We start from the raw sequence: 25,264 nt of genomic DNA, 5'->3' as shown, positions 1-25,264 counted from the left end.
TTAAAGTTACGGCGGGCTGTCCTAGAGAGAAGTCGGCGGAGCACGGAGATTTTTCACGAGAAGAAACAGAATTCCACAGTGAAACGATTGCAAGTACTGTACATTACGACATTAAGAAGTCTTCTTCCTTTTGAGATTTAAACCACTTTTGGGGGAAATATCATTACGCTGAAGAGTGCGAAATGGGTCGCAAATGTGAATATATGAAGGCGACTTTCATCCTTTGGAAAACCGTTCACATCTGTCCCTCTCTCCTTTTTTTTACAACGGGTAGTGGCAAACAGCCAGCGCCCCTTCTGCGAATGGCTCGTTGGTCTAGGGGTATGATTCTCGCTTAGGGTGCGAGAGGTCCCGGGTTCAAATCCCGGACGAGCCCGTTTTGTGCTCTGACTCGTGCGTAAGAGAGAGGCTTTCCCACTTGTGCTCTGCCCACGCAAAGCGAACTGCTTCACCGCCGTTCTCGTGTTGCAAGACGCCAGGAAGGCAGGCATTTTACCCGTCCATCCTTGCTTTGACAACACTTGAGCGGATGTCATGCAATTCAAAGACAATGTATTAAAGGGTTCAGAGCAGAAGAAAAAAACTACAAAGGAAAAACTAACGACCCACGCAAACAAAAGAAAATCAAAGAGACTAAACAAAAGCAACAAACTTGACTCTAACACCCCGGACACAGATGAAGATTCCCTCCTTCCAAAGTTGTGGCAAAAGACCGCGTCCCACTCTGTTGCCCGGGCTGCACGACAGCTGCTGCTCACAGGAGCTGTCCCAGCACGCATCAGCACGGGGGCTTTCACCTGCTCCGTTCCCGACCTGGGTTGGTACACCCCTCTTTAGACAACCTGGTGAGCCCAAGCTCCCCCGGGATCACCATATTGGTGCCGAAGACGCTGCGGACCCCCGATCAACACAGCCCACTGCTGTGCAGAACTCCCGAGCGCAAGCGGTCCCTCGGTCTCAGCCTCCCGGCAGCTTGGATTACAGGCGTGCGCCACCACGCCCGGCGAGAAGCAGCCTCGCTCTTTTTCTCATCTTCGTGTGCTGTGAGCCAAGCCCAGGGGACAGCTCGGGTTTGAAACGCTAGGATCTCAGGCTGGCAGGTGGCTGCCCCGAAAAATGCGGAAAAAACTGCTGAAAAATGCTTCGTCCTGTCCTGTTGTCGAGCTCGTCCAAAAAGCACCAGCTGGCAGTATTGCTCTCGTAGACTTTCTAGAACGCACGCATTACATCCGTTCTTCTTTGCTTTGACATCACTTGAGCTGAAATGCAAAAAAAGTCACGACACCCGCTCTTCCAGCACTTGGTTCAGGCCCCTCGCTTAAAGTTACGGCGGGCTGTCCTAGAGAGAAGTCGGCGGAGCACGGAGATTTTTCACGAGAAGAAACAGAATTCCACAGTGAAACGATTGCAAGTACTGTACATTGCGACATTAAGAAGTCTTCTTCCTTTTGAGATTTAAACCACTTTTGGGGGAAATATCATTACGCTGAAGAGTGCGAAATGGGTCGCAAATGTGAATATATGAAGGCGACTTTCATCCTTTGGAAAACCGTTCACATCTGTCCCTCTCTCCTTTTTTTTACAACGAGTAGTGGCAAACAGCCAGCACCCCTTCTGCGAATGGCTCGTTGGTCTAGGGGTATGATTCTCGCTTAGGGTGCGAGAGGTCCCGGGTTCAAATCCCGGACGAGCCCGTTTTGTGCTCTGACTCGTGCGTAAGAGAGAGGCTTTCCCACTTGTGCTCTGCCCACGCAAAGCGAACTGCTTCACCGCCGTTCTCGTGTTGCAAGACGCCAGGAAGGCAGGCATTTTACCCGTCCATGCTTGCTTTGACAACACTTGAGCGGATGTCATGCAATTCAAAGACAATGTATTAAAGGGTTCAGAGCAGAAGAAAAAAACTACAAAGGAAAAACTAACGACCCACGCAAACAAAAGAAAATCAAAGAGACTAAACAAAAGCAACAAACTTGACTCTAACACCCCGGACACAGATGAAGATTCCCTCCTTCCAAAGTTGTGGCAAAAGACCGCGTCCCACTCTGTTGCCCGGGCTGCACGACAGCTGCTGCTCACAGGAGCTGTCCCAGCACGCATCAGCACGGGGGCTTTCACCTGCTCCGTTTCCGACCTGGGTTGGTACACCCCTCTTTAGACAACCTGGTGAGCCCAAGCTCCCCCGGGATCACCATATTGGTGCCGAAGACGCTGCGGACCCCCGATCAACACAGCCCACTGCTGTGCAGAACTCCCGAGCGCAAGCGGTCCCTCGGTCTCAGCCTCCCGGCAGCTTGGATTACAGGCGTGCGCCACCACGCCCGGCGAGAAGCAGCCTCGCTCTTTTTCTCATCTTCGTGTGCTGTGAGCCAAGCCCAGGGGACAGCTCGGGTTTGAAACGCTAGGATCTCAGGCTGGCAGGTGGCTGCCCCGAAAAATGCGGAAAAAACTGCTGAAAAATGCTTCGTCCTGTCCTGTTGTCGAGCTCGTCCAAAAAGCACCAGCTGGCAGTATTGCTCTCGTAGACTTTCTAGAACGCACGCATTACATCCGTTCTTCTTTGCTTTGACATCACTTGAGCTGAAATGCAAAAAAAGTCACGACACCCGCTCTTCCAGCACTTGGTTCAGGCCCCTCGCTTAAAGTTACGGCGGGCTGTCCTAGAGAGAAGTCGGCGGAGCACGGAGATTTTTCACGAGAAGAAACAGAATTCCACAGTGAAACGATTGCAAGTACTGTACATTACGACATTAAGAAGTCTTCTTCCTTTTGAGATTTAAACCACTTTTGGGGGAAATATCATTACGCTGAAGAGTGCGAAATGGGTCGCAAATGTGAATATATGAAGGCGACTTTCATCCTTTGGAAAACCGTTCACATCTGTCCCTCTCTCCTTTTTTTTACAACGGGTAGTGGCAAACAGCCAGCGCCCCTTCTGCGAATGGCTCGTTGGTCTAGGGGTATGATTCTCGCTTAGGGTGCGAGAGGTCCCGGGTTCAAATCCCGGACGAGCCCGTTTTGTGCTCTGACTCGTGCGTAAGAGAGAGGCTTTCCCACTTGTGCTCTGCCCACGCAAAGCGAACTGCTTCACCGCCGTTCTCGTGTTGCAAGACGCCAGGAAGGCAGGCATTTTACCCGTCCATCCTTGCTTTGACAACACTTGAGCGGATGTCATACAATTCAAAGACAATGTATTAAAGGGTTCAGAGCAGAAGAAAAAAACTACAAAGGAAAAACTAACGACCCACGCAAACAACAGAAAATCAAAGAGACTAAACAAAAGCAACAAACTTGACTCTAACACCCCGGACACAGATGAAGATTCCCTCCTTCCAAAGTTGTGGCAAAAGACCGCGTCCCACTCTGTTGCCCGGGCTGCACGACAGCTGCTGCTCACAGGAGCTGTCCCAGCACGCATCAGCACGGGGGCTTTCACCTGCTCCGTTTCCGACCTGGGTTGGAACACCCCTCTTTAGACAACCTGGTGAGCCCAAGCTCCCCCGGGATCACCATATTGGTGCCGAAGACGCTGCGGACCCCCGATCAACACAGCCCACTGCTGTGCAGAACTCCCGAGCGCAAGCGGTCCCTCGGTCTCAGCCTCCCGGCAGCTTGGATTACAGGCGTGCGCCACCACGCCCGGCGAGAAGCAGCCTCGCTCTTTTTCTCATCTTCGTGTGCTGTGAGCCAAGCCCAGGGGACAGCTCGGGTTTGAAACGCTAGGATCTCAGGCTGGCAGGTGGCTGCCCCGAAAAATGCGGAAAAAACTGCTGAAAAATGCTTCGTCCTGTCCTGTTGTCGAGCTCGTCCAAAAAGCACCAGCTGGCAGTATTGCTCTCGTAGACTTTCTAGAACGCACGCATTACATCCGTTCTTCTTTGCTTTGACATCACTTGAGCTGAAATGCAAAAAAAGTCACGACACCCGCTCTTCCAGCACTTGGTTCAGGCCCCTCGCTTAAAGTTACGGCGGGCTGTCCTAGAGAGAAGTCGGCGGAGCACGGAGATTTTTCACGAGAAGAAACAGAATTCCACAGTGAAACGATTGCAAGTACTGTACATTACGACATTAAGAAGTCTTCTTCCTTTTGAGATTTAAACCACTTTTGGGGGAAATATCATTACGCTGAAGAGTGCGAAATGGGTCGCAAATGTGAATATATGAAGGCGACTTTCATCCTTTGGAAAACCGTTCACATCTGTCCCTCTCTCCTTTTTTTTACAACGGGTAGTGGCAAACAGCCAGCGCCCCTTCTGCGAATGGCTCGTTGGTCTAGGGGTATGATTCTCGCTTAGGGTGCGAGAGGTCCCGGGTTCAAATCCCGGACGAGCCCGTTTTGTGCTCTGACTCGTGCGTAAGAGAGAGGCTTTCCCACTTGTGCTCTGCCCACGCAAAGCGAACTGCTTCACCGCCGTTCTCGTGTTGCAAGACGCCAGGAAGGCAGGCATTTTACCCGTCCATCCTTGCTTTGACAACACTTGAGCGGATGTCATACAATTCAAAGACAATGTATTAAAGGGTTCAGAGCAGAAGAAAAAAACTACAAAGGAAAAACTAACGACCCACGCAAACAACAGAAAATCAAAGAGACTAAACAAAAGCAACAAACTTGACTCTAACACCCCGGACACAGATGAAGATTCCCTCCTTCCAAAGTTGTGGCAAAAGACCGCGTCCCACTCTGTTGCCCGGGCTGCACGACAGCTGCTGCTCACAGGAGCTGTCCCAGCACGCATCAGCACGGGGGCTTTCACCTGCTCCGTTTCCGACCTGGGTTGGTACACCCCTCTTTAGACAACCTGGTGAGCCCAAGCTCCCCCGGGATCACCATATTGGTGCCGAAGACGCTGCGGACCCCCGATCAACACAGCCCACTGCTGTGCAGAACTCCCGAGCGCAAGCGGTCCCTCGGTCTCAGCCTCCCGGCAGCTTGGATTACAGGCGTGCGCCACCACGCCCGGCGAGAAGCAGCCTCGCTCTTTTTCTCATCTTCGTGTGCTGTGAGCCAAGCCCAGGGGACAGCTCGGGTTTGAAACGCTAGGATCTCAGGCTGGCAGGTGGCTGCCCCGAAAAATGCGGAAAAAACTGCTGAAAAATGCTTCGTCCTGTCCTGTTGTCGAGCTCGTCCAAAAAGCACCAGCTGGCAGTATTGCTCTCGTAGACTTTCTAGAACGCACGCATTACATCCGTTCTTCTTTGCTTTGACATCACTTGAGCTGAAATGCAAAAAAAGTCACGACACCCGCTCTTCCAGCACTTGGTTCAGGCCCCTCGCTTAAAGTTACGGCGGGCTGTCCTAGAGAGAAGTCGGCGGAGCACGGAGATTTTTCACGAGAAGAAACAGAATTCCACAGTGAAACGATTGCAAGTACTGTACATTACGACATTAAGAAGTCTTCTTCCTTTTGAGATTTAAACCACTTTTGGGGGAAATATCATTACGCTGAAGAGTGCGAAATGGGTCGCAAATGTGAATATATGAAGGCGACTTTCATCCTTTGGAAAACCGTTCACATCTGTCCCTCTCTCTTTTTTTTTACAACGAGTAGTGGCAAACAGCCAGCACCCCTTCTGCGAATGGCTCGTTGGTCTAGGGGTATGATTCTCGCTTAGGGTGCGAGAGGTCCCGGGTTCAAATCCCGGACGAGCCCGTTTTGTGCTCTGACTCGTGCGTAAGAGAGAGGCTTTCCCACTTGTGCTCTGCCCACGCAAAGCGAACTGCTTCACCGCCGTTCTCGTGTTGCAAGACGCCAGGAAGGCAGGCATTTTACCCGTCCATGCTTGCTTTGACAACACTTGAGCGGATGTCATGCAATTCAAAGACAATGTATTAAAGGGTTCAGAGCAGAAGAAAAAAACTACAAAGGAAAAACTAACGACCCACGCAAACAAAAGAAAATCAAAGAGACTAAACAAAAGCAACAAACTTGACTCTAACACCCCGGACACAGATGAAGATTCCCTCCTTCCAAAGTTGTGGCAAAAGACCGCGTCCCACTCTGTTGCCCGGGCTGCACGACAGCTGCTGCTCACAGGAGCTGTCCCAGCACGCATCAGCACGGGGGCTTTCACCTGCTCCGTTTCCGACCTGGGTTGGTACACCCCTCTTTAGACAACCTGGTGAGCCCAAGCTCCCCCGGGATCACCATATTGGTGCCGAAGACGCTGCGGACCCCCGATCAACACAGCCCACTGCTGTGCAGAACTCCCGAGCGCAAGCGGTCCCTCGGTCTCAGCCTCCCGGCAGCTTGGATTACAGGCGTGCGCCACCACGCCCGGCGAGAAGCAGCCTCGCTCTTTTTCTCATCTTCGTGTGCTGTGAGCCAAGCCCAGGGGACAGCTCGGGTTTGAAACGCTAGGATCTCAGGCTGGCAGGTGGCTGCCCCGAAAAATGCGGAAAAAACTGCTGAAAAATGCTTCGTCCTGTCCTGTTGTCGAGCTCGTCCAAAAAGCACCAGCTGGCAGTATTGCTCTCGTAGACTTTCTAGAACGCACGCATTACATCCGTTCTTCTTTGCTTTGACATCACTTGAGCTGAAATGCAAAAAAAGTCACGACACCCGCTCTTCCAGCACTTGGTTCAGGCCCCTCGCTTAAAGTTACGGCGGGCTGTCCTAGAGAGAAGTCGGCGGAGCACGGAGATTTTTCACGAGAAGAAACAGAATTCCACAGTGAAACGATTGCAAGTACTGTACATTACGACATTAAGAAGTCTTCTTCCTTTTGAGATTTAAACCACTTTTGGGGGAAATATCATTACGCTGAAGAGTGCGAAATGGGTCGCAAATGTGAATATATGAAGGCGACTTTCATCCTTTGGAAAACCGTTCACATCTGTCCCTCTCTCCTTTTTTTTACAACGGGTAGTGGCAAACAGCCAGCGCCCCTTCTGCGAATGGCTCGTTGGTCTAGGGGTATGATTCTCGCTTAGGGTGCGAGAGGTCCCGGGTTCAAATCCCGGACGAGCCCGTTTTGTGCTCTGACTCGTGCGTAAGAGAGAGGCTTTCCCACTTGTGCTCTGCCCACGCAAAGCGAACTGCTTCACCGCCGTTCTCGTGTTGCAAGACGCCAGGAAGGCAGGCATTTTACCCGTCCATCCTTGCTTTGACAACACTTGAGCGGATGTCATACAATTCAAAGACAATGTATTAAAGTGTTCAGAGCAGAAGAAAAAAACTAGAAAGGAAAAACTAACGACCCACGCAAACAACAGAAAATCAAAGAGACTAAACAAAAGCAACAAACTTGACTCTAACACCCCGGACACAGATGAAGATTCCCTCCTTCCAAAGTTGTGGCAAAAGACCGCGTCCCACTCTGTTGCCCGGGCTGCACGACAGCTGCTGCTCACAGGAGCTGTCCCAGCACGCATCAGCACGGGGGCTTTCACCTGCTCCGTTTCCGACCTGGGTTGGTACACCCCTCTTTAGACAACCTGGTGAGCCCAAGCTCCCCCGGGATCACCATATTGGTGCCGAAGACGCTGCGGACCCCCGATCAACACAGCCCACTGCTGTGCAGAACTCCCGAGCGCAAGCGGTCCCTCGGTCTCAGCCTCCCGGCAGCTTGGATTACAGGCGTGCGCCACCACGCCCGGCGAGAAGCAGCCTCGCTCTTTTTCTCATCTTCGTGTGCTGTGAGCCAAGCCCAGGGGACAGCTCGGGTTTGAAACGCTAGGATCTCAGGCTGGCAGGTGGCTGCCCCGAAAAATGCGGAAAAAACTGCTGAAAAATGCTTCGTCCTGTCCTGTTGTCGAGCTCGTCCAAAAAGCACCAGCTGGCAGTATTGCTCTCGTAGACTTTCTAGAACGCACGCATTACATCCGTTCTTCTTTGCTTTGACATCACTTGAGCTGAAATGCAAAAAAAGTCACGACACCCGCTCTTCCAGCACTTGGTTCAGGCCCCTCGCTTAAAGTTACGGCGGGCTGTCCTAGAGAGAAGTCGGCGGAGCACGGAGATTTTTCACGAGAACAAACAGAATTCCACAGTGAAACGATTGCAAGTACTGTACATTACGACATTAAGAAGTCTTCTTCCTTTTGAGATTTAAACCACTTTTGGGGGAAATATCATTACGCTGAAGAGTGCGAAATGGGTCGCAAATGTGAATATATGAAGGCGACTTTCATCCTTTGGAAAACCGTTCACATCTGTCCCTCTCTCCTTTTTTTTACAACGGGTAGTGGCAAACAGCCAGCGCCCCTTCTGCGAATGGCTCGTTGGTCTAGGGGTATGATTCTCGCTTAGGGTGCGAGAGGTCCCGGGTTCAAATCCCGGACGAGCCCGTTTTGTGCTCTGACTCGTGCGTAAGAGAGAGGCTTTCCCACTTGTGCTCTGCCCACGCAAAGCGAACTGCTTCACCGCCGTTCTCGTGTTGCAAGACGCCAGGAAGGCAGGCATTTTACCCGTCCATCCTTGCTTTGACAACACTTGAGCGGATGTCATACAATTCAAAGACAATGTATTAAAGGGTTCAGAGCAGAAGAAAAAAACTACAAAGGAAAAACTAACGACCCACGCAAACAACAGAAAATCAAAGAGACTAAACAAAAGCAACAAACTTGACTCTAACACCCCGGACACAGATGAAGATTCCCTCCTTCCAAAGTTGTGGCAAAAGACCGCGTCCCACTCTGTTGCCCGGGCTGCACGACAGCTGCTGCTCACAGGAGCTGTCCCAGCACGCATCAGCACGGGGGCTTTCACCTGCTCCGTTTCCGACCTGGGTTGGTACACCCCTCTTTAGACAACCTGGTGAGCCCAAGCTCCCCCGGGATCACCATATTGGTGCCGAAGACGCTGCGGACCCCCGATCAACACAGCCCACTGCTGTGCAGAACTCCCGAGCGCAAGCGGTCCCTCGGTCTCAGCCTCCCGGCAGCTTGGATTACAGGCGTGCGCCACCACGCCCGGCGAGAAGCAGCCTCGCTCTTTTTCTCATCTTCGTGTGCTGTGAGCCAAGCCCAGGGGACAGCTCGGGTTTGAAACGCTAGGATCTCAGGCTGGCAGGTGGCTGCCCCGAAAAATGCGGAAAAAACTGCTGAAAAATGCTTCGTCCTGTCCTGTTGTCGAGCTCGTCCAAAAAGCACCAGCTGGCAGTATTGCTCTCGTAGACTTTCTAGAACGCACGCATTACATCCGTTCTTCTTTGCTTTGACATCACTTGAGCTGAAATGCAAAAAAAGTCACGACACCCGCTCTTCCAGCACTTGGTTCAGGCCCCTCGCTTAAAGTTACGGCGGGCTGTCCTAGAGAGAAGTCGGCGGAGCACGGAGATTTTTCACGAGAACAAACAGAATTCCACAGTGAAACGATTTCAAGTACTGTACATTACGACATTAAGAAGTCTTCTTCCTTTTGAGATTTAAACCACTTTTGGGGGAAATATCATTACGCTGAAGAGTGCGAAATGGGTCGCAAATGTGAATATATGAAGGCGACTTTCATCCTTTGGAAAACCGTTCACATCTGTCCCTCTCTCCTTTTTTTTACAACGGGTAGTGGCAAACAGCCAGCGCCCCTTCTGCGAATGGCTCGTTGGTCTAGGGGTATGATTCTCGCTTAGGGTGCGAGAGGTCCCGGGTTCAAATCCCGGACGAGCCCGTTTTGTGCTCTGACTCGTGCGTAAGAGAGAGGCTTTCCCACTTGTGCTCTGCCCACGCAAAGCGAACTGCTTCACCGCCGTTCTCGTGTTGCAAGACGCCAGGAAGGCAGGCATTTTACCCGTCCATCCTTGCTTTGACAACACTTGAGCGGATGTCATACAATTCAAAGACAATGTATTAAAGGGTTCAGAGCAGAAGAAAAAAACTACAAAGGAAAAACTAACGACCCACGCAAACAACAGAAAATCAAAGAGACTAAACAAAAGCAACAAACTTGACTCTAACACCCCGGACACAGATGAAGATTCCCTCCTTCCAAAGTTGTGGCAAAAGACCGCGTCCCACTCTGTTGCCCGGGCTGCACGACAGCTGCTGCTCACAGGAGCTGTCCCAGCACGCATCAGCACGGGGGCTTTCACCTGCTCCGTTTCCGACCTGGGTTGGTACACCCCTCTTTAGACAACCTGGTGAGCCCAAGCTCCCCCGGGATCACCATATTGGTGCCGAAGACGCTGCGGACCCCCGATCAACACAGCCCACTGCTGTGCAGAACTCCCGAGCGCAAGCGGTCCCTCGGTCTCAGCCTCCCGGCAGCTTGGATTACAGGCGTGCGCCACCACGCCCGGCGAGAAGCAGCCTCGCTCTTTTTCTCATCTTCGTGTGCTGTGAGCCAAGCCCAGGGGACAGCTCGGGTTTGAAACGCTAGGATCTCAGGCTGGCAGGTGGCTGCCCCGAAAAATGCGGAAAAAACTGCTGAAAAATGCTTCGTCCTGTCCTGTTGTCGAGCTCGTCCAAAAAGCACCAGCTGGCAGTATTGCTCTCGTAGACTTTCTAGAACGCACGCATTACATCCGTTCTTCTTTGCTTTGACATCACTTGAGCTGAAATGCAAAAAAAGTCACGACACCCGCTCTTCCAGCACTTGGTTCAGGCCCCTCGCTTAAAGTTACGGCGGGCTGTCCTAGAGAGAAGTCGGCGGAGCACGGAGATTTTTCACGAGAACAAACAGAATTCCACAGTGAAACGATTTCAAGTACTGTACATTACGACATTAAGAAGTCTTCTTCCTTTTGAGATTTAAACCACTTTTGGGGGAAATATCATTACGCTGAAGAGTGCGAAATGGGTCGCAAATGTGAATATATGAAGGCGACTTTCATCCTTTGGAAAACCGTTCACATCTGTCCCTCTCTCCTTTTTTTTACAACGGGTAGTGGCAAACAGCCAGCGCCCCTTCTGCGAATGGCTCGTTGGTCTAGGGGTATGATTCTCGCTTAGGGTGCGAGAGGTCCCGGGTTCAAATCCCGGACGAGCCCGTTTTGTGCTCTGACTCGTGCGTAAGAGAGAGGCTTTCCCACTTGTGCTCTGCCCACGCAAAGCGAACTGCTTCACCGCCGTTCTCGTGTTGCAAGACGCCAGGAAGGCAGGCATTTTACCCGTCCATCCTTGCTTTGACAACACTTGAGCGGATGTCATACAATTCAAAGACAATGTATTAAAGGGTTCAGAGCAGAAGAAAAAAACTACAAAGGAAAAACTAACGACCCACGCAAACAACAGAAAATCAAAGAGACTAAACAAAAGCAACAAACTTGACTCTAACACCCCGGACACAGATGAAGATTCCCTCCTTCCAAAGTTGTGGCAAAAGACCGCGTCCCACTCTGTTGCCCGGGCTGCACGACAGCTGCTGCTCACAGGAGCTGTCCCAGCACGCATCAGCACGGGGGCTTTCACCTGCTCCGTTTCCGACCTGGGTTGGTACACCCCTCTTTAGACAACCTGGTGAGCCCAAGCTCCCCCGGGATCACCATATTGGTGCCGAAGACGCTGCGGACCCCCGATCAACACAGCCCACTGCTGTGCAGAACTCCCGAGCGCAAGCGGTCCCTCGGTCTCAGCCTCCCGGCAGCTTGGATTACAGGCGTGCGCCACCACGCCCGGCGAGAAGCAGCCTCGCTCTTTTTCTCATCTTCGTGTGCTGTGAGCCAAGCCCAGGGGACAGCTCGGGTTTGAAACGCTAGGATCTCAGGCTGGCAGGTGGCTGCCCCGAAAAATGCGGAAAAAACTGCTGAAAAATGCTTCGTCCTGTCCTGTTGTCGAGCTCGTCCAAAAAGCACCAGCTGGCAGTATTGCTCTCGTAGACTTTCTAGAACGCACGCATTACATCCGTTCTTCTTTGCTTTGACATCACTTGAGCTGAAATGCAAAAAAAGTCACGACACCCGCTCTTCCAGCACTTGGTTCAGGCCCCTCGCTTAAAGTTACGGCGGGCTGTCCTAGAGAGAAGTCGGCGGAGCACGGAGATTTTTCACGAGAAGAAACAGAATTCCACAGTGAAACGATTGCAAGTACTGTACATTACGACATTAAGAAGTCTTCTTCCTTTTGAGATTTAAACCACTTTTGGGGGAAATATCATTACGCTGAAGAGTGCGAAATGGGTCGCAAATGTGAATATATGAAGGCGACTTTCATCCTTTGGAAAACCGTTCACATCTGTCCCTCTCTCCTTTTTTTTACAACGAGTACTGGCAAACAGCCAGCAACCCCTCCGCGAGTGTCTCGTTGGTCTAGGGGTATGATTCTCGCTTAGGGTGCGAGAGGTCCCGGGTTCAAATCCCGGACGAGCCCGTTTTGTGCTCTGACTCGTGCGTAAGCGAGAGGCTTTCCCACTTGTCCTCTGCCCACGCAAAGCGAACTGCTTCACCGCCGTTCTCGTGTTGCAAGACGCCAGGAAGGCAGGCATTTTACCCGTCCATCCTTGCTTTGACAACACTTGAGCGGATGTCATACAATTCAAAGACAATGTATTAAAGGGTTCAGAGCAGAAGAAAAAAACTACAAAGGAAAAACTAACGACCCACGCAAACAAAAGAAAATCAAAGAGACTAAACAAAAGCAACAAACTTGACTCTAACACCCCGGACACAGATGAAGATTCCCTCCTTCCAAAGTTGTGGCAAAAGACCGCGTCCCACTCTGTTGCCCGGGCTGCACGACAGCTGCTGCTCACAGGAGCTGTCCCAGCACGCATCAGCACGGGGGCTTTCACCTGCTCCGTTTCCGACCTGGGTTGGTACACCCCTCTTTAGACAACCTGGTGAGCCCAAGCTCCCCCGGGATCACCATATTGGTGCCGAAGACGCTGCGGACCCCCGATCAACACAGCCCACTGCTGTGCAGAACTCCCGAGCGCAAGCGGTCCCTCGGTCTCAGCCTCCCGGCAGCTTGGATTACAGGCGTGCGCCACCACGCCCGGCGAGGAGCAGCCTCGCTCTTTTTCTCATCTTCGTGTGCTGTGAGCCAAGCCCAGGGGACAGCTCGGGTTTGAAACGCTAGGATCTCAGGCTGGCAGGTGGCTGCCCCGAAAAATGCGGAAAAAACTGCTGAAAAATGCTTCGTCCTGTCCTGTTGTCGAGCTCGTCCAAAAAGCACCAGCTGGCAGTATTGCTCTCGTAGACTTTCTAGAACGCACGCATTACATCCGTTCTTCTTTGCTTTGACATCACTTGAGCTGAAATGCAAAAAAAGTCACGACACCCGCTCTTCCAGCACTTGGTTCAGGCCCCTCGCTTAAAGTTACGGCGGGCTGTCCTAGAGAGAAGTCGGCGGAGCACGGAGATTTTTCACGAGAAGAAACAGAATTCCACAGTGAAACGATTGCAAGTACTGTACATTACGACATTAAGAAGTCTTCTTCCTTTTGAGATTTAAACCACTTTTGGGGGAAATATCATTACGCTGAAGAGTGCGAAATGGGTCGCAAATGTGAATATATGAAGGCGACTTTCATCCTTTGGAAAACCGTTCACATCTGTCCCTCTCTCCTTTTTTTTACAACGGGTAGTGGCAAACAGCCAGCGCCCCTTCTGCGAATGGCTCGTTGGTCTAGGGGTATGATTCTCGCTTAGGGTGCGAGAGGTCCCGGGTTCAAATCCCGGACGAGCCCGTTTTGTGCTCTGACTCGTGCGTAAGAGAGAGGCTTTCCCACTTGTGCTCTGCCCACGCAAAGCGAACTGCTTCACCGCCGTTCTCGTGTTGCAAGACGCCAGGAAGGCAGGCATTTTACCCGTCCATCCTTGCTTTGACAACACTTGAGCGGATGTCATACAATTCAAAGACAATGTATTAAAGGGTTCAGAGCAGAAGAAAAAAACTACAAAGGAAAAACTAACGACCCACGCAAACAACAGAAAATCAAAGAGACTAAACAAAAGCAACAAACTTGACTCTAACACCCCGGACACAGATGAAGATTCCCTCCTTCCAAAGTTGTGGCAAAAGACCGCGTCCCACTCTGTTGCCCGGGCTGCACGACAGCTGCTGCTCACAGGAGCTGTCCCAGCACGCATCAGCACGGGGGCTTTCACCTGCTCCGTTTCCGACCTGGGTTGGTACACCCCTCTTTAGACAACCTGGTGAGCCCAAGCTCCCCCGGGATCACCATATTGGTGCCGAAGACGCTGCGGACCCCCGATCAACACAGCCCACTGCTGTGCAGAACTCCCGAGCGCAAGCGGTCCCTCGGTCTCAGCCTCCCGGCAGCTTGGATTACAGGCGTGCGCCACCACGCCCGGCGAGAAGCAGCCTCGCTCTTTTTCTCATCTTCGTGTGCTGTGAGCCAAGCCCAGGGGACAGCTCGGGTTTGAAACGCTAGGATCTCAGGCTGGCAGGTGGCTGCCCCGAAAAATGCGGAAAAAACTGCTGAAAAATGCTTCGTCCTGTCCTGTTGTCGAGCTCGTCCAAAAAGCACCAGCTGGCAGTATTGCTCTCGTAGACTTTCTAGAACGCACGCATTACATCCGTTCTTCTTTGCTTTGACATCACTTGAGCTGAAATGCAAAAAAAGTCACGACACCCGCTCTTCCAGCACTTGGTTCAGGCCCCTCGCTTAAAGTTACGGCGGGCTGTCCTAGAGAGAAGTCGGCGGAGCACGGAGATTTTTCACGAGAAGAAACAGAATTCCACAGTGAAACGATTGCAAGTACTGTACATTACGACATTAAGAAGTCTTCTTCCTTTTGAGATTTAAACCACTTTTGGGGGAAATATCATTACGCTGAAGAGTGCGAAATGGGTCGCAAATGTGAATATATGAAGGCGACTTTCATCCTTTGGAAAACCGTTCACATCTGTCCCTCTCTCCTTTTTTTTACAACGAGTACTGGCAAACAGCCAGCAACCCCTCCGCGAGTGTCTCGTTGGTCTAGGGGTATGATTCTCGCTTAGGGTGCGAGAGGTCCCGGGTTCAAATCCCGGACGAGCCCGTTTTGTGCTCTGACTCGTGCGTAAGCGAGAGGCTTTCCCACTTGTCCTCTGCCCACGCAAAGCGAACTGCTTCACCGCCGTTCTCGTGTTGCAAGACGCCAGGAAGGCAGGCATTTTACCCGTCCATCCTTGCTTTGACAACACTTGAGCGGATGTCATACAATTCAAAGACAATGTATTAAAGGGTTCAGAGCAGAAGAAAAAAACTACAAAGGAAAAACTAACGACCCACGCAAACAAAAGAAAATCAAAGAGACTAAACAAAAGCAACAAACTTGACTCTAACACCCCGGACACAGATGAAGATTCCCTCCTTCCAAAGTTGTGGCAAAAGACCGCGTCCCACTCTGTTGCCCGGGCTGCACGACAGCTGCTGCTCACAGGAGCTGTCCCAGCACGCATCAGCACGGGGGCTTTCACCTGCTCCGTTTCCGACCTGGGTTGGTACACCCCTCTTTAGACAACCTGGTGAGCCCAAGCTCCCCCGGGATCACCATATTGGTGCCGAAGACGCTGCGGACCCCCGATCAACACAGCCCACTGCTGTGCAGAACTCCCGAGCGCAAGCGGTCCCTCGGTCTCAGCCTCCCGGCAGCTTGGATTACAGGCGTGCGCCACCACGCCCGGCGAGGAGCAGCCTCGCTCTTTTTCTCATCTTCGTGTGCTGTGAGCCAAGCCCAGGGGACAGCTCGGGTTTGAAACGCTAGGATCTCAGGCTGGCAGGTGGCTGCCCCGAAAAATGCGGAAAAAACTGCTGAAAAATGCTTCGTCCTGTCCTGTTGTCGAGCTCGTCCAAAAAGCACCAGCTGGCAGTATTGCTCTCGTAGACTTTCTAGAACGCACGCATTACATCCGTTCTTCTTTGCTTTGACATCACTTGAGCTGAAATGCAAAAAAAGTCACGACACCCGCTCTTCCAGCACTTGGTTCAGGCCCCTCGCTTAAAGTTACGGCGGGCTGTCCTAGAGAGAAGTCGGCGGAGCACGGAGATTTTTCACGAGAAGAAACAGAATTCCACAGTGAAACGATTGCAAGTACTGTACATTACGACATTAAGAAGTCTTCTTCCTTTTGAGATTTAAACCACTTTTGGGGGAAATATCATTACGCTGAAGAGTGCGAAATGGGTCGCAAATGTGAATATATGAAGGCGACTTTCATCCTTTGGAAAACCGTTCACATCTGTCCCTCTCTCCTTTTTTTTACAACGAGTACTGGCAAACAGCCAGCAACCCCTCCGCGAGTGTCTCGTTGGTCTAGGGGTATGATTCTCGCTTAGGGTGCGAGAGGTCCCGGGTTCAAATCCCGGACGAGCCCGTTTTGTGCTCTGACTCGTGCGTAAGCGAGAGGCTTTCCCACTTGTCCTCTGCCCACGCAAAGCGAACTGCTTCACCGCCGTTCTCGTGTTGCAAGACGCCAGGAAGGCAGGCATTTTACCCGTCCATCCTTGCTTTGACAACACTTGAGCGGATGTCATACAATTCAAAGACAATGTATTAAAGGGTTCAGAGCAGAAGAAAAAAACTACAAAGGAAAAACTAACGACCCACGCAAACAAAAGAAAATCAAAGAGACTAAACAAAAGCAACAAACTTGACTCTAACACCCCGGACACAGATGAAGATTCCCTCCTTCCAAAGTTGTGGCAAAAGACCGCGTCCCACTCTGTTGCCCGGGCTGCACGACAGCTGCTGCTCACAGGAGCTGTCCCAGCACGCATCAGCACGGGGGCTTTCACCTGCTCCGTTTCCGACCTGGGTTGGTACACCCCTCTTTAGACAACCTGGTGAGCCCAAGCTCCCCCGGGATCACCATATTGGTGCCGAAGACGCTGCGGACCCCCGATCAACACAGCCCACTGCTGTGCAGAACTCCCGAGCGCAAGCGGTCCCTCGGTCTCAGCCTCCCGGCAGCTTGGATTACAGGCGTGCGCCACCACGCCCGGCGAGGAGCAGCCTCGCTCTTTTTCTCATCTTCGTGTGCTGTGAGCCAAGCCCAGGGGACAGCTCGGGTTTGAAACGCTAGGATCTCAGGCTGGCAGGTGGCTGCCCCGAAAAATGCGGAAAAAACTGCTGAAAAATGCTTCGTCCTGTCCTGTTGTCGAGCTCGTCCAAAAAGCACCAGCTGGCAGTATTGCTCTCGTAGACTTTCTAGAACGCACGCATTACATCCGTTCTTCTTTGCTTTGACATCACTTGAGCTGAAATGCAAAAAAAGTCACGACACCCGCTCTTCCAGCACTTGGTTCAGGCCCCTCGCTTAAAGTTACGGCGGGCTGTCCTAGAGAGAAGTCGGCGGAGCACGGAGATTTTTCACGAGAAGAAACAGAATTCCACAGTGAAACGATTGCAAGTACTGTACATTACGACATTAAGAAGTCTTCTTCCTTTTGAGATTTAAACCACTTTTGGGGGAAATATCATTACGCTGAAGAGTGCGAAATGGGTCGCAAATGTGAATATATGAAGGCGACTTTCATCCTTTGGAAAACCGTTCACATCTGTCCCTCTCTCCTTTTTTTTACAACGAGTACTGGCAAACAGCCAGCAACCCCTCCGCGAGTGTCTCGTTGGTCTAGGGGTATGATTCTCGCTTAGGGTGCGAGAGGTCCCGGGTTCAAATCCCGGACGAGCCCGTTTTGTGCTCTGACTCGTGCGTAAGCGAGAGGCTTTCCCACTTGTCCTCTGCCCACGCAAAGCGAACTGCTTCACCGCCGTTCTCGTGTTGCAAGACGCCAGGAAGGCAGGCATTTTACCCGTCCATCCTTGCTTTGACAACACTTGAGCGGATGTCATACAATTCAAAGACAATGTATTAAAGGGTTCAGAGCAGAAGAAAAAAACTACAAAGGAAAAACTAACGACCCACGCAAACAAAAGAAAATCAAAGAGACTAAACAAAAGCAACAAACTTGACTCTAACACCCCGGACACAGATGAAGATTCCCTCCTTCCAAAGTTGTGGCAAAAGACCGCGTCCCACTCTGTTGCCCGGGCTGCACGACAGCTGCTGCTCACAGGAGCTGTCCCAGCACGCATCAGCACGGGGGCTTTCACCTGCTCCGTTTCCGACCTGGGTTGGTACACCCCTCTTTAGACAACCTGGTGAGCCCAAGCTCCCCCGGGATCACCATATTGGTGCCGAAGACGCTGCGGACCCCCGATCAACACAGCCCACTGCTGTGCAGAACTCCCGAGCGCAAGCGGTCCCTCGGTCTCAGCCTCCCGGCAGCTTGGATTACAGGCGTGCGCCACCACGCCCGGCGAGGAGCAGCCTCGCTCTTTTTCTCATCTTCGTGTGCTATGAGCCAAGCCCAGGGGACAGCTCGGGTTTGAAACGCTAGGATCTCAGGCTGGCAGGTGGCTGCCCCGAAAAATGCGGAAAAAACTGCTGAAAAATGCTTCGTCCTGTCCTGTTGTCGAGCTCGTCCAAAAAGCACCAGCTGGCAGTATTGCTCTCGTAGACTTTCTAGAACGCACGCATTACATCCGTTCTTCTTTGCTTTGACATCACTTGAGCTGAAATGCAAAAAAAGTCACGACACCCGCTCTTCCAGCACTTGGTTCAGGCCCCTCGCTTAAAGTTACGGCGGGCTGTCCTAGAGAGAAGTCGGCGGAGCACGGAGATTTTTCACGAGAAGAAACAGAATTCCACAGTGAAACGATTGCAAGTACTGTACATTACGACATTAAGAAGTCTTCTTCCTTTTGAGATTTAAACCACTTTTGGGGGAAATATCATTACGCTGAAGAGTGCGAAATGGGTCGCAAATGTGAATATATGAAGGCGACTTTCATCCTTTGGAAAACCGTTCACATCTGTCCCTCTCTCCTTTTTTTTACAACGAGTAGTGGCAAACAGCCAGCGCCCCCTCTGCGAATGGCTCGTTGGTCTAGGGGTATGATTCTCGCTTAGGGTGCGAGAGGTCCCGGGTTCAAATCCCGGACGAGCCCGTTTTGTGCTCTGACTCGTGCGTAAGAGAGAGGCTTTCCCACTTGTGCTCTGCCCACGCAAAGCGAACTGCTTCACCGCCGTTCTCGTGTTGCAAGACGCCAGGAAGGCAGGCATTTTACCCGTCCATCCTTGCTTTGACAACACTTGAGCGGATGTCATACAATTCAAAGACAATGTATTAAAGGGTTCAGAGCAGAAGAAAAAAACTACAAAGGAAAAACTAACGACCCACGCAAACAAAAGAAAATCAAAGAGACTAAACAAAAGCAACAAACTTGACTCTAACACCCCGGACACAGATGAAGATTCCCTCCTTCCAAAGTTGGGGCAAAAGACCGCGTCCCACTCTGTTGCCCGGGCTGCACGACAGCTGCTGCTCACAGGAGCTGTCCCAGCACGCATCAGCACGGGGGCTTTCACCTGCTCCGTTTCCGACCTGGGTTGGTACACCCCTCTTTAGACAACCTGGTGAGCCCAAGCTCCCCCGGGATCACCATATTGGTGCCGAAGACGCTGCGGACCCCCGATCAACACAGCCCACTGCTGTGCAGAACTCCCGAGCGCAAGCGGTCCCTTGGTCTCAGCCTCCCGGCAGCTTGGATTACAGGCGTGCGCCACCACGCCCGGCGAGAAGCAGCCTCGCTCTTTTTCTCATCTTCGTGTGCTGTGAGCCAAGCCCAGGGGACAGCTCGGGTTTGAAACGCTAGGATCTCAGGCTGGCAGGTGGCTGCCCCGAAAAATGCGGAAAAAACTGCTGAAAAATGCTTCGTCCTGTCCTGTTGTCGAGCTCGTCCAAAAAGCACCAGCTGGCAGTATTGCTCTCGTAGACTTTCTAGAACGCACGCATTACACCCGTTCTTCTTTGCTTTGACATCACTTGAGCTGAAATGCAAAAAAAGTCACGACACCCGCTCTTCCAGCACTTGGTTCAGGCCCCTCGCTTAAAGTTACGGCGGGCTGTCCTAGAGAGAAGTCGGCGGAGCACGGAGATTTTTCACGAGAAGAAACAGAATTCCACAGTGAAACGATTGCAAGTACTGTACATTACGACATTAAGAAGTCTTCTTCCTTTTGAGATTTAAACCACTTTTGGGGGAAATATCATTACGCTGAAGAGTGCGAAATGGGTCGCAAATGTGAATATATGAAGGCGACTTTCATCCTTTGGAAAACCGTTCACATCTGTCCCTCTCTCCTTTTTTTTACAACGGGTAGTGGCAAACAGCCAGCGCCCCTTCTGCGAATGGCTCGTTGGTCTAGGGGTATGATTCTCGCTTAGGGTGCGAGAGGTCCCGGGTTCAAATCCCGGACGAGCCCGTTTTGTGCTCTGACTCGTGCGTAAGAGAGAGGCTTTCCCACTTGTGCTCTGCCCACGCAAAGCGAACTGCTTCACCGCCGTTCTCGTGTTGCAAGACGCCAGGAAGGCAGGCATTTTACCCGTCCATCCTTGCTTTGACAACACTTGAGCGGATGTCATACAATTCAAAGACAATGTATTAAAGGGTTCAGAGCAGAAGAAAAAAACTACAAAGGAAAAACTAACGACCCACGCAAACAAAAGAAAATCAAAGAGACTAAACAAAAGCAACAAACTTGACTCAAACACCCCGGACACAGATGAAGATTCCCTCCTTCCAAAGTTGGGGCAAAAGACCGCGTCCCACTCTGTTGCCCGGGCTGCACGACAGCTGCTGCTCACAGGAGCTGTCCCAGCACGCATCAGCACGGGGGCTTTCACCTGCTCCGTTTCCGACCTGGGTTGGTACACCCCTCTTTAGACAACCTGGTGAGCCCAAGCTCCCCCGGGATCACCATATTGGTGCCGAAGACGCTGCGGACCCCCGATCAACACAGCCCACTGCTGTGCAGAACTCCCGAGCGCAAGCGGTCCCTCGGTCTCAGCCTCCCGGCAGCTTGGATTACAGGCGTGCGCCACCACGCCCGGCGAGAAGCAGCCTCGCTCTTTTTCTCATCTTCGTGTGCTGTGAGCCAAGCCCAGGGGACAGCTCGGGTTTGAAACGCTAGGATCTCAGGCTGGCAGGTGGCTGCCCCGAAAAATGCGGAAAAAACTGCTGAAAAATGCTTCGTCCTGTCCTGTTGTCGAGCTCGTCCAAAAAGCACCAGCTGGCAGTATTGCTCTCGTAGACTTTCTAGAACGCACGCATTACACCCGTTCTTCTTTGCTTTGACATCACTTGAGCTGAAATGCAAAAAAAGTCACGACACCCGCTCTTCCAGCACTTGGTTCAGGCCCCTCGCTTAAAGTTACGGCGGGCTGTCCTAGAGAGAAGTCGGCGGAGCACGGAGATTTTTCACGAGAAGAAACAGAATTCCACAGTGAAACGATTGCAAGTACTGTACATTACGACATTAAGAAGTCTTCTTCCTTTTGAGATTTAAACCACTTTTGGGGGAAATATCATTACGCTGAAGAGTGCGAAATGGGTCGCAAATGTGAATATATGAAGGCGACTTTCATCCTTTGGAAAACCGTTCACATCTGTCCCTCTCTCCTTTTTTTTACAACGGGTAGTGGCAAACAGCCAGCGCCCCTTCTGCGAATGGCTCGTTGGTCTAGGGGTATGATTCTCGCTTAGGGTGCGAGAGGTCCCGGGTTCAAATCCCGGACGAGCCCGTTTTGTGCTCTGACTCGTGCGTAAGAGAGAGGCTTTCCCACTTGTGCTCTGCCCACGCAAAGCGAACTGCTTCACCGCCGTTCTCGTGTTGCAAGACGCCAGGAAGGCAGGCATTTTACCCGTCCATCCTTGCTTTGACAACACTTGAGCGGATGTCATACAATTCAAAGACAATGTATTAAAGGGTTCAGAGCAGAAGAAAAAAACTACAAAGGAAAAACTAACGACCCACGCAAACAAAAGAAAATCAAAGAGACTAAACAAAAGCAACAAACTTGACTCTAACACCCCGGACACAGATGAAGATTCCCTCCTTCCAAAGTTGGGGCAAAAGACCGCGTCCCACTCTGTTGCCCGGGCTGCACGACAGCTGCTGCTCACAGGAGCTGTCCCAGCACGCATCAGCACGGGGGCTTTCACCTGCTCCGTTTCCGACCTGGGTTGGTACACCCCTCTTTAGACAACCTGGTGAGCCCAAGCTCCCCCGGGATCACCATATTGGTGCCGAAGACGCTGCGGACCCCCGATCAACACAGCCCACTGCTGTGCAGAACTCCCGAGCGCAAGCGGTCCCTCGGTCTCAGCCTCCCGGCAGCTTGGATTACAGGCGTGCGCCACCACGCCCGGCGAGAAGCAGCCTCGCTCTTTTTCTCATCTTCGTGTGCTGTGAGCCAAGCCCAGGGGACAGCTCGGGTTTGAAACGCTAGGATCTCAGGCTGGCAGGTGGCTGCCCCGAAAAATGCGGAAAAAACTGCTGAAAAATGCTTCGTCCTGTCCTGTTGTCGAGCTCGTCCAAAAAGCACCAGCTGGCAGTATTGCTCTCGTAGACTTTCTAGAACGCACGCATTACACCCGTTCTTCTTTGCTTTGACATCACTTGAGCTGAAATGCAAAAAAAGTCACGACACCCGCTCTTCCAGCACTTGGTTCAGGCCCCTCGCTTAAAGTTACGGCGGGCTGTCCTAGAGAGAAGTCGGCGGAGCACGGAGATTTTTCACGAGAAGAAACAGAATTCCACAGTGAAACGATTGCAAGTACTGTACATTACGACATTAAGAAGTCTTCTTCCTTTTGAGATTTAAACCACTTTTGGGGGAAATATCATTACGCTGAAGAGTGCGAAATGGGTCGCAAATGTGAATATATGAAGGCGACTTTCATCCTTTGGAAAACCGTTCACATCTGTCCCTCTCTCCTTTTTTTTACAACGGGTAGTGGCAAACAGCCAGCGCCCCTTCTGCGAATGGCTCGTTGGTCTAGGGGTATGATTCTCGCTTAGGGTGCGAGAGGTCCCGGGTTCAAATCCCGGACGAGCCCGTTTTGTGCTCTGACTCGTGCGTAAGAGAGAGGCTTTCCCACTTGTGCTCTGCCCACGCAAAGCGAACTGCTTCACCGCCGTTCTCGTGTTGCAAGACGCCAGGAAGGCAGGCATTTTACCCGTCCATCCTTGCTTTGACAACACTTGAGCGGATGTCATACAATTCAAAGACAATGTATTAAAGGGTTCAGAGCAGAAGAAAAAAACTACAAAGGAAAAACTAACGACCCACGCAAACAAAAGAAAATCAAAGAGACTAAACAAAAGCAACAAACTTGACTCTAACACCCCGGACACAGATGAAGATTCCCTCCTTCCAAAGTTGTGGCAAAAGACCGCGTCCCACTCTGTTGCCCGGGCTGCACGACAGCTGCTGCTCACAGGAGCTGTCCCAGCACGCATCAGCACGGGGGCTTTCACCTGCTCCGTTTCCGACCTGGGTTGGTACACCCCTCTTTAGACAACCTGGTGAGCCCAAGCTCCCCCGGGATCACCATATTGGTGCCGAAGACGCTGCGGACCCCCGATCAACACAGCCCACTGCTGTGCAGAACTCCCGAGCGCAAGCGGTCCCTCGGTCTCAGCCTCCCGGCAGCTTGGATTACAGGCGTGCGCCACCACGCCCGGCGAGAAGCAGCCTCGCTCTTTTTCTCATCTTCGTGTGCTGTGAGCCAAGCCCAGGGGACAGCTCGGGTTTGAAACGCTAGGATCTCAGGCTGGCAGGTGGCTGCCCCGAAAAATGCGGAAAAAACTGCTGAAAAATGCTTCGTCCTGTCCTGTTGTCGAGCTCGTCCAAAAAGCACCAGCTGGCAGTATTGCTCTCGTAGACTTTCTAGAACGCACGCATTACATCCGTTCTTCTTTGCTTTGACATCACTTGAGCTGAAATGCAAAAAAAGTCACGACACCCGCTCTTCCAGCACTTGGTTCAGGCCCCTCGCTTAAAGTTACGGCGGGCTGTCCTAGAGAGAAGTCGGCGGAGCACGGAGATTTTTCACGAGAAGAAACAGAATTCCACAGTGAAACGATTGCAAGTACTGTACATTACGACATTAAGAAGTCTTCTTCCTTTTGAGATTTAAACCACTTTTGGGGGAAATATCATTACGCTGAAGAGTGCGAAATGGGTCGCAAATGTGAATATATGAAGGCGACTTTCATCCTTTGGAAAACCGTTCACATCTGTCCCTCTCTCCTTTTTTTTACAACGAGTAGTGGCAAACAGCCAGCGCCCCTTCTGCGAATGGCTCGTTGGTCTAGGGGTATGATTCTCGCTTAGGGTGCGAGAGGTCCCGGGTTCAAATCCCGGACGAGCCCGTTTTGTGCTCTGACTCGTGCGTAAGAGAGAGGCTTTCCCACTTGTGCTCTGCCCACGCAAAGCGAACTGCTTCACCGCCGTTCTCGTGTTGCAAGACGCCAGGAAGGCAGGCATTTTACCCGTCCATCCTTGCTTTGACAACACTTGAGCGGATGTCATACAATTCAAAGACAATGTATTAAAGGGTTCAGAGCAGAAGAAAAAAACTACAAAGGAAAAACTAACGACCCACGCAAACAAAAGAAAATCAAAGAGACTAAACAAAAGCAACAAACTTGACTCTAACACCCCGGACACAGATGAAGATTCCCTCCTTCCAAAGTTGTGGCAAAAGACCGCGTCCCACTCTGTTGCCCGGGCTGCACGACAGCTGCTGCTCACAGGAGCTGTCCCAGCACGCATCAGCACGGGGGCTTTCACCTGCTCCGTTTCCGACCTGGGTTGGAACACCCCTCTTTAGACAACCTGGTGAGCCCAAGCTCCCCCGGGATCACCATATTGGTGCCGAAGACGCTGCGGACCCCCGATCAACACAGCCCACTGCTGTGCAGAACTCCCGAGCGCAAGCGGTCCCTCGGTCTCAGCCTCCCGGCAGCTTGGATTACAGGCGTGCGCCACCACGCCCGGCGAGAAGCAGCCTCGCTCTTTTTCTCATCTTCGTGTGCTGTGAGCCAAGCCCAGGGGACAGCTCGGGTTTGAAACGCTAGGATCTCAGGCTGGCAGGTGGCTGCCCCGAAAAATGCGGAAAAAACTGCTGAAAAATGCTTCGTCCTGTCCTGTTGTCGAGCTCGTCCAAAAAGCACCAGCTGGCAGTATTGCTCTCGTAGACTTTCTAGAACGCACGCATTACATCCGTTCTTCTTTGCTTTGACATCACTTGAGCTGAAATGCAAAAAAAGTCACGACACCCGCTCTTCCAGCACTTGGTTCAGGCCCCTCGCTTAAAGTTACGGCGGGCTGTCCTAGAGAGAAGTCGGCGGAGCACGGAGATTTTTCACGAGAAGAAACAGAATTCCACAGTGAAACGATTGCAAGTACTGTACATTACGACATTAAGAAGTCTTCTTCCTTTTGAGATTTAAACCACTTTTGGGGGAAATATCATTACGCTGAAGAGTGCGAAATGGGTCGCAAATGTGAATATATGAAGGCGACTTTCATCC

At 51.8% G+C, this 25,264-nt stretch overlaps 38 non-coding genes across 38 annotated transcripts; 19 read left to right on the top strand and 19 right to left on the bottom strand.

Annotated features, from left to right (window-relative positions):
- Positions 1–304: 304 nt before the first annotated feature.
- Positions 305–376, top strand: trnap-agg (transfer RNA proline (anticodon AGG)). Its single transcript has one exon. It is a non-coding gene; the product is annotated as a tRNA-Pro (tRNA).
- Positions 377–706: 330 nt separating this feature from the next.
- On the bottom strand, positions 707–1,005 carry LOC148833803 (signal recognition particle RNA). The gene has a single exon (XR_016091222.1).
- A 617-nt stretch (positions 1,006–1,622) lies between these two features.
- trnap-agg (transfer RNA proline (anticodon AGG)) lies at positions 1,623–1,694 on the top strand. Its single transcript has one exon. It is a non-coding gene; the product is annotated as a tRNA-Pro (tRNA).
- A 330-nt stretch (positions 1,695–2,024) lies between these two features.
- LOC148833801 (signal recognition particle RNA) lies at positions 2,025–2,323 on the bottom strand. Its single transcript, XR_016091199.1, has one exon.
- A 617-nt stretch (positions 2,324–2,940) lies between these two features.
- trnap-agg (transfer RNA proline (anticodon AGG)) lies at positions 2,941–3,012 on the top strand. Its single transcript has one exon. It is a non-coding gene; the product is annotated as a tRNA-Pro (tRNA).
- Positions 3,013–3,342: 330 nt separating this feature from the next.
- LOC148833799 (signal recognition particle RNA) lies at positions 3,343–3,641 on the bottom strand. The gene has a single exon (XR_016091216.1).
- Positions 3,642–4,258: 617 nt separating this feature from the next.
- On the top strand, positions 4,259–4,330 carry trnap-agg (transfer RNA proline (anticodon AGG)). The gene has a single exon. It is a non-coding gene; the product is annotated as a tRNA-Pro (tRNA).
- Positions 4,331–4,660: 330 nt separating this feature from the next.
- Positions 4,661–4,959, bottom strand: LOC148833797 (signal recognition particle RNA). Its single transcript, XR_016091198.1, has one exon.
- Positions 4,960–5,576: 617 nt separating this feature from the next.
- Positions 5,577–5,648, top strand: trnap-agg (transfer RNA proline (anticodon AGG)). Its single transcript has one exon. It is a non-coding gene; the product is annotated as a tRNA-Pro (tRNA).
- A 330-nt stretch (positions 5,649–5,978) lies between these two features.
- Positions 5,979–6,277, bottom strand: LOC148833795 (signal recognition particle RNA). The gene has a single exon (XR_016091197.1).
- Positions 6,278–6,894: 617 nt separating this feature from the next.
- Positions 6,895–6,966, top strand: trnap-agg (transfer RNA proline (anticodon AGG)). Its single transcript has one exon. It is a non-coding gene; the product is annotated as a tRNA-Pro (tRNA).
- A 330-nt stretch (positions 6,967–7,296) lies between these two features.
- LOC148833793 (signal recognition particle RNA) lies at positions 7,297–7,595 on the bottom strand. Its single transcript, XR_016091196.1, has one exon.
- Positions 7,596–8,212: 617 nt separating this feature from the next.
- trnap-agg (transfer RNA proline (anticodon AGG)) lies at positions 8,213–8,284 on the top strand. Its single transcript has one exon. It is a non-coding gene; the product is annotated as a tRNA-Pro (tRNA).
- Positions 8,285–8,614: 330 nt separating this feature from the next.
- Positions 8,615–8,913, bottom strand: LOC148833791 (signal recognition particle RNA). The gene has a single exon (XR_016091195.1).
- Positions 8,914–9,530: 617 nt separating this feature from the next.
- trnap-agg (transfer RNA proline (anticodon AGG)) lies at positions 9,531–9,602 on the top strand. Its single transcript has one exon. It is a non-coding gene; the product is annotated as a tRNA-Pro (tRNA).
- Positions 9,603–9,932: 330 nt separating this feature from the next.
- Positions 9,933–10,231, bottom strand: LOC148833789 (signal recognition particle RNA). The gene has a single exon (XR_016091194.1).
- A 617-nt stretch (positions 10,232–10,848) lies between these two features.
- On the top strand, positions 10,849–10,920 carry trnap-agg (transfer RNA proline (anticodon AGG)). Its single transcript has one exon. It is a non-coding gene; the product is annotated as a tRNA-Pro (tRNA).
- Positions 10,921–11,250: 330 nt separating this feature from the next.
- LOC148833787 (signal recognition particle RNA) lies at positions 11,251–11,549 on the bottom strand. Its single transcript, XR_016091193.1, has one exon.
- Positions 11,550–12,166: 617 nt separating this feature from the next.
- trnap-agg (transfer RNA proline (anticodon AGG)) lies at positions 12,167–12,238 on the top strand. The gene has a single exon. It is a non-coding gene; the product is annotated as a tRNA-Pro (tRNA).
- A 330-nt stretch (positions 12,239–12,568) lies between these two features.
- On the bottom strand, positions 12,569–12,867 carry LOC148833785 (signal recognition particle RNA). The gene has a single exon (XR_016091192.1).
- Positions 12,868–13,484: 617 nt separating this feature from the next.
- trnap-agg (transfer RNA proline (anticodon AGG)) lies at positions 13,485–13,556 on the top strand. Its single transcript has one exon. It is a non-coding gene; the product is annotated as a tRNA-Pro (tRNA).
- A 330-nt stretch (positions 13,557–13,886) lies between these two features.
- Positions 13,887–14,185, bottom strand: LOC148833783 (signal recognition particle RNA). Its single transcript, XR_016091191.1, has one exon.
- A 617-nt stretch (positions 14,186–14,802) lies between these two features.
- On the top strand, positions 14,803–14,874 carry trnap-agg (transfer RNA proline (anticodon AGG)). Its single transcript has one exon. It is a non-coding gene; the product is annotated as a tRNA-Pro (tRNA).
- A 330-nt stretch (positions 14,875–15,204) lies between these two features.
- Positions 15,205–15,503, bottom strand: LOC148833781 (signal recognition particle RNA). Its single transcript, XR_016091190.1, has one exon.
- Positions 15,504–16,120: 617 nt separating this feature from the next.
- Positions 16,121–16,192, top strand: trnap-agg (transfer RNA proline (anticodon AGG)). Its single transcript has one exon. It is a non-coding gene; the product is annotated as a tRNA-Pro (tRNA).
- Positions 16,193–16,522: 330 nt separating this feature from the next.
- On the bottom strand, positions 16,523–16,821 carry LOC148833779 (signal recognition particle RNA). The gene has a single exon (XR_016091189.1).
- Positions 16,822–17,438: 617 nt separating this feature from the next.
- trnap-agg (transfer RNA proline (anticodon AGG)) lies at positions 17,439–17,510 on the top strand. The gene has a single exon. It is a non-coding gene; the product is annotated as a tRNA-Pro (tRNA).
- A 330-nt stretch (positions 17,511–17,840) lies between these two features.
- Positions 17,841–18,139, bottom strand: LOC148833777 (signal recognition particle RNA). The gene has a single exon (XR_016091188.1).
- Positions 18,140–18,756: 617 nt separating this feature from the next.
- trnap-agg (transfer RNA proline (anticodon AGG)) lies at positions 18,757–18,828 on the top strand. Its single transcript has one exon. It is a non-coding gene; the product is annotated as a tRNA-Pro (tRNA).
- Positions 18,829–19,158: 330 nt separating this feature from the next.
- On the bottom strand, positions 19,159–19,457 carry LOC148833775 (signal recognition particle RNA). Its single transcript, XR_016091202.1, has one exon.
- Positions 19,458–20,074: 617 nt separating this feature from the next.
- On the top strand, positions 20,075–20,146 carry trnap-agg (transfer RNA proline (anticodon AGG)). The gene has a single exon. It is a non-coding gene; the product is annotated as a tRNA-Pro (tRNA).
- A 330-nt stretch (positions 20,147–20,476) lies between these two features.
- LOC148833773 (signal recognition particle RNA) lies at positions 20,477–20,775 on the bottom strand. The gene has a single exon (XR_016091187.1).
- Positions 20,776–21,392: 617 nt separating this feature from the next.
- trnap-agg (transfer RNA proline (anticodon AGG)) lies at positions 21,393–21,464 on the top strand. The gene has a single exon. It is a non-coding gene; the product is annotated as a tRNA-Pro (tRNA).
- Positions 21,465–21,794: 330 nt separating this feature from the next.
- On the bottom strand, positions 21,795–22,093 carry LOC148833771 (signal recognition particle RNA). The gene has a single exon (XR_016091186.1).
- Positions 22,094–22,710: 617 nt separating this feature from the next.
- On the top strand, positions 22,711–22,782 carry trnap-agg (transfer RNA proline (anticodon AGG)). Its single transcript has one exon. It is a non-coding gene; the product is annotated as a tRNA-Pro (tRNA).
- A 330-nt stretch (positions 22,783–23,112) lies between these two features.
- Positions 23,113–23,411, bottom strand: LOC148833769 (signal recognition particle RNA). Its single transcript, XR_016091185.1, has one exon.
- Positions 23,412–24,028: 617 nt separating this feature from the next.
- On the top strand, positions 24,029–24,100 carry trnap-agg (transfer RNA proline (anticodon AGG)). Its single transcript has one exon. It is a non-coding gene; the product is annotated as a tRNA-Pro (tRNA).
- Positions 24,101–24,430: 330 nt separating this feature from the next.
- LOC148833767 (signal recognition particle RNA) lies at positions 24,431–24,729 on the bottom strand. Its single transcript, XR_016091215.1, has one exon.
- Between the last annotated feature and the right edge of the window lie 535 nt (positions 24,730–25,264).

This window comes from Atractosteus spatula, chromosome 5, assembly GCF_055471065.1.
Source record: "Atractosteus spatula isolate fAtrSpa1 chromosome 5, fAtrSpa1.hap1, whole genome shotgun sequence".
Lineage (NCBI taxonomy): Eukaryota > Metazoa > Chordata > Actinopteri > Semionotiformes > Lepisosteidae > Atractosteus > Atractosteus spatula.
Note: the sequence above shows the minus strand (reverse complement) of the source record. Positions and strands in the feature narration are given on the sequence as shown.